Below are 6,000 nucleotides of genomic sequence, written 5' to 3' on the forward strand. Positions count from 1 at the left end.
CGTAATTTTTTTTTCTTTCGGCTTCAAACTATGCGAATTTGTGTTCCTCGGTAAATAATTTGTACTCGTCCCCTGACTTGAATTTGTGTTCCATATTTTTACTGCAGTGCCGTGAAAAAGAAGTTGAAAGACAAACTAGATGAGTTTCAGGTTGGTCAGATTTAGATATTTTAAGATGTATTTTACTCTCATTTTCTTAATCTTACTAGGGTCTATGTACCTGCCATTGCAGATTCTTAGGGAGAGAATCCAGAAAGAGTATCGGGAGGTTGTTGAGCGACGTATTTTCACAGGTTAAGATGTTCATCTTATACTATTAGTTGCTATAATAGTGCATGATAGCTAATATTAATCTGCACCGGTTATTATGATTCCTAGTGATGGGCACAAGACCAGATGAAGAGGTATACTTCCCTTGCTATGTTATTAGTGACTCTCTGTCCTATTTAGCCTATGTCTGATTGTTGAACATTGTACAGACAATTGAAAGATTGATTGCAACTGGAGATAGCGAACAAATATTCGAGAAAGCAATTCAGGAGCAGGGACGGGGCCAGGTTTGACTTAATTTTCTTTATTTCTTCCTTTATACTAATAGTAGATAATACTTGTCTTTCATCCCTACACCCTTCCTTTTGTTTTGTAGACTTTATTGGAATGGCCGGATATATATATATATATATATATACTATTTTAGAGCTTTTTAAATTGAACTTTTATTTGGCTGCTTGGTTTCAGTAATCTTTTCTAATACCATCTCAAACAGGGACTGTCTGTGACTAGAAGAAATTGGTTATAGTAAATTAATTTTTGGTTCGTTTGCAGATAATGAGAACCGAGTTTGAAATTCAATAACGCCACGATGCTGTGCGAGATTTGGAGAAGATGCTTCTTGATTTACAGCAGGTACTTAATCAGCTTGTTGCCTTGTGGTGCTTCGATTTGATCAAAATAATTAAAATATCAAATTCGAACCCATACTTGCAAAACAAGAAATCTTAAAGGTCTTGTTCCTAAGCGTGTTTGCACTTAATGTCATGGCGAAAACATATATGCTACCTATATGAACTTGACTTTATTGTCCTTTATAGTGTGTGTTAAGTAGTTCCCCTTCTTGTCTAAGGTTCTTAAATTCTCATGTAAGGTTTCTATATATTATAGAACTAATGTGACCTTGGTAATCAGGTTGGTTGTGGTGCTGGAAATATTATATTCCGTCTAATTGCTACATACCCAGAGGTTGATCTATGATGTTCCGAGACTATGCTGTTGGTGACCTTGCTCAGGTTGATCTATGCACATATTGTTTAACACCATTTTAGTAAAATTAATGTGCTAAGATCTTATAATATGTTAGTATCTTCTTGTGATAATCTGAGAACATTCTTGATTTTTTGTTTTCAAATAGCCATATGTGATGGATATTATGTTTGTAACTTAATGTGAATATATTGTATGTAAATGGATTGCTTATATATAATATGATATATATATTTAATATTATGAGGCATTAAATGTGATTTAGTTTGATTATTTGTCAATCGACAATATATATATAACAATAATTTATAAAATACAATCACGCCACACGAATGTGTGTCATCTTTTTTAATGACGTGTGCTTCAATGACACGCAATGTAATTTATACATGCGTGTCATAAATTTATGACACACGAATGTGTATCGTCTTCATTTATGACGGGGGCTTCAATGACGCGCAATGAGCATCATAAATGCGCGTCATAAATTTATGACGCACAGTTGCGCGTCATCTTAAATTCATGTCGGTGACTTCAATGACAGACAAATGTGTGTCATCCGCATCCATAGATGACGCGCAATGCGCGTCATTAAAGGGATTTTTTCTACTAGTGCTTCCTAAATCATTTTTTATAGATTTTCAAATTTGTTTTACAAATGATAGTTTTTTTATTGTTGTTGTTGTAAGTACAAGACGACATTTATTTAAAGATAAACTTTCAACCTTTCGACATTGAGAGATCAAGGGTGTTCGAATCTGGATCCTCAGAAGTAACAACAAATGATAGTTTCATAAGTGTTTGGTCATACTTATAAAAATTCATCTTTTTTAAAAACACATTTTTATCAAAAAAATATTTATGAATCTAAAAACAGTTTAGAAACGACTACATGAGAACGATTTTTCTAGAGTCAAGCCATAAATTTTAAAAAAAGGTTGTCTCAATTTTTTTCAAATTTAAAATTTATTATTTCATCATTTTATAAAAAATATTAATTATGTCGGCATTCATATTGTGCAGTTTTAAGTAGTTTTAAAAGATTCAAAAAGTTTTTGGTTTTAAAAAAAGGCTAAAAGATATACGATTATTTCACATAACATTAGTTTTCTATTGAGTTTCGTCTCTTTTTTAGGGAGAGTAAATACTATGCTTTTGTGAGCTTATCTGAGTTGCTTAAGAGGTGCATATATCATGTGTCTTGGTAAGATTACACCTCCGTACAGTTATAAAGAATTATATTCTTCTTATTTGAACTCGGTGTGTAGACTAATTTTCGTCCATATATATATATATATTATTTAAAATAATACATGTTTTTGTTTTTATAGGCCTAAACATTTGGCCCAAAAGCCATTACAAGACTGCAACCCGTGGCCCAACAGAACGTCCCAGACCAAACAGTGGTCCAACCCGTTTCTAGACCCGTGACCCAATTCCAGTGGAACCCGACCCGAACCGGTCTAGCTAGGGTTTGCAACCCTAGCTTCCACCTTCCTCTTCAGCGTCACAAGTCACCCAGCAGCAGCCTCAACCATTTGGTCAAGCCATGTCCAAATTTTCTGGTGGTTTCCTCGGCACCAACCACCAACAAACAACAAAGCACAGTTTCATTAGGATTCTATTTGCACTAAAAATAGCATATTTCTTTTACTATAAATATTACATGTAAATCAACACATCAACACACACGATTTTACACGAGAGATTATACGAGAGATACTAAGCAATCGGAGCAAGAAATCTTGTAAACGTTTGAAAGTGAAAATAAAAAAGGTACCTTTTTACCTCGATTCGGTTCTTTTGGCCCTTGCATGTGGCTTTTCATCTTGTTTTTTTTTTTTATTTTATTTGCTTCAAACGCCTATGAACGAGGGGACGTTTTCGAGATCTTCTCTTTTAGATCTAGCCCTCCCGATGCATTTTTTTTTTAAAAAACCAAGCTCATATTTTGAAAAAAGAGAAGAAGATCTTTTGAAAAAGAAAAAAAAGTTTTACCACCGATGAACGACGGCCGACGAGACGGCAGTGGTGGTCGGTTTCTGGGTTCATCAAGAACCCAGGCGGGGGAGAGAAAAGATGAGAGAGGTTTGTGTTTAAAAATGAAGAAATGAATTTTTAAGCCAAAAGTTTGGCCTTTATACTCGACCCGTGCCCGACCCGCGACCCGACCTGTCAGTCTATCAGACCCGTGTGTTTTTAAAACAAAGGGGGGAATTGTAATTTTGGTCCCCCCAGTTTTTAAAGCTTTATTTTGACCCAAAATTCAATTTTCATGTCCATTTTCCTTTTAATTTAGCCCCTAAATTTGATTTTTATTTCAAATTAGCCCTTTTATTATTAATATACATATTTTTTATGTTTTTATTTTTATTATTTTTATTATTTTTACTATTTTTTATTTTTGGTTTATTATTATTATTTATTTTACTTATTATATTTTTCTAATGTTTTATTTATACGTTTATAGATATATATTGTACTTTATTTTATTTATTTTATTTTTATATTTTTACCTAATATTTTATATGTATATTATATATATATATATATTATTTGTTTTTCACTTATTTTATTAAATATTATAATATATATATATATATATATATATATATATATACACACACACACACATATATTTTACATACCTAGGCCCCCTCCCTTTCTTCTTGTCCCTTCTCTCTTTGACCAATTTTTTTTCTTTTTTTTTCTCTTTCGGTGAAATGATGGTAGTAGCCTAGAAGGTTAGGCTTGTTTATTTGTTTTTATTTTTTCACTCTCCTATTTATTATTTTTTTGTACATAATAGTTATATATATATATATTTATTTTTTTTCATTTTTTTCATTATTTTTTCTTTCTTTCTTTCTTTCTTTCTTTCTTTCTTTTTTTTTTTTTTTTTGTTTTTTTTATTTATTTTTTTTTTTTATTTATTTTAATTTTTATTATTGTTTTTTTTATTTGGTTTTTTTATATATATTTTGTATTTATTTTCTTTTATTTCGTGACACTTTTATAGTTATTATCTTTTTTATTCTGTATTTTACTTTAGCTAATATTTTTTCTGACTTTTTTTTAAGGTACACTTTTAAATCTATTAAAGGTGAGTAATTCGAATCGAACTTCTACCTTTTAATTTAAACTTTCAAATTTCTTAATTAAAGATAACTGGAAATTAATTAGTACCAAAAGGGCAGTTCAAGGGTGCTAATCCTTCATTGACTGTAACCGACTCCCGAATCCGACATATCTTTGGCAAGATGCAGAGCAGGTAAGAAATCGATGTATCCGATCAACCTATTTATTTTAAAATAAATGATCAGTGGCATCTCCAACACATTTCATTCAAGTCGAAGCCCAAATTCGGGCCCACTCAAAAGACGGTTCCGACACTCGGTCTACGTGATCTTAAAATGAATAGGAAATGAGGCTTTATAATCTTAGTAGGAAATAGAGGGGATAACTCTTGTACTTATCTTAGAAATGGGCATCATGTGATGAAATTATGGATGGCAAAAGGGTATAGTTTCGTGGATTTCGCATATCATTCCTCTGATTGGAGCTGGGATAGATATAAGTTTAATGGGTAGTGGGCGGGTGTGGATGTAAAAATTTATACCCACTGTGAATAATGGGTAGGTGATGGATTTAAGACCTTATCCGCTCCGCATCAGCCCCCACTAATTACTCACCATATAAATTTTGGATCATTATGAATTTAGGTATAATTTCATATATTGTTATACAAATCTTAACATTTTATAGGACATGGCTTGTAATTTAACCAAATGTTAGAGTATAGATTCAATTAATCATCAGTTTATTTTATTATGCTTCTTAATATATGTATTTGTTTTATATTTTGTTACTCATGTAATCTATGAGGTTGTTGCTATGCAGGTATTAACGAGTACAAACAAATACGGGATGGATGGTGAGTATCCAGTTGGATAGTGGGTGTGGAAGTGAATTTGAGAATGTACCAACGTGAGTGAGTATGGATTTAAAAATTTTACCCATCATAAATGATGAATAGGTGATAGATATGAAAATATTAGGTGGGTATGGAGATGAGATAAGGGGTATCTACACATGCCCCGCCCGTTTACCATCCCTAGTTGAACCTTAGGAGTTCACCTTCAACTAGAACCACCTTAAACCTCTAACCGTTGGCAGTTATTGGAATAAATTCATGTTAAAGCTCTTAGCCTTTGTTATTTACTTGCTGTCATTTTTTAATTTAACAAGGCTAACAAGTAGAAAGCATGTCCAAATAGGATCGTCAATAAAGTATTTAGGTAGTTAATATGTATGAATAGGATTTATTTACAATCTAGCATGCCTTTACTTTCTCAATGTTTTTTATGTGCTAACACACTTATTGTTATTGTTTTCTCGCATGCATCATGTTCATGACATACAAAGAAAGGGTGTTGATATAGGATTAATCACCTGAAACAAAAGATTTTTATAACTTATGTTATACAAGGTTGTTTTATGGGGTCAATTCTAAATCAACAACTTCTTATGTATTACTCCATCCAAGTATTAACATTGTATTCTTGAAGCATGCATTCATAACTCACATAGGTGTATGATCAAACATGGATGGCCCGATGGAGCAAAATAAGAATATTCAAGTAGAATATTTTTATTACTTAACATAGAAGACACTTCTAATATTTTTCTCAAAATTTTTTGCACATATTTTTGTATGAAATTTCTGTAAATAATTATGAG

General features: G+C 31.8%; 1 long non-coding RNA gene across 1 annotated transcript; it reads left to right on the forward strand.

The window, feature by feature from the left end:
* Window positions 1-107: 107 nt before the first annotated feature.
* On the forward strand, window positions 108-605 carry LOC120152838. The gene is made up of 4 exons (XR_005518729.1): window positions 108-150; window positions 233-293; window positions 379-404; window positions 480-605. It is a non-coding gene; the product is annotated as an uncharacterized LOC120152838 (long non-coding RNA).
* Window positions 606-6,000: the final 5,395 nt, after the last annotated feature.

The sequence above is a fragment of the Hibiscus syriacus genome, unplaced genomic scaffold, assembly GCF_006381635.1.
Source record: "Hibiscus syriacus cultivar Baekdansim isolate YM2019G1 unplaced genomic scaffold, ASM638163v2 tig00111095_pilon, whole genome shotgun sequence".
Taxonomy (NCBI): Eukaryota; Viridiplantae; Streptophyta; class Magnoliopsida; order Malvales; family Malvaceae; genus Hibiscus; species Hibiscus syriacus.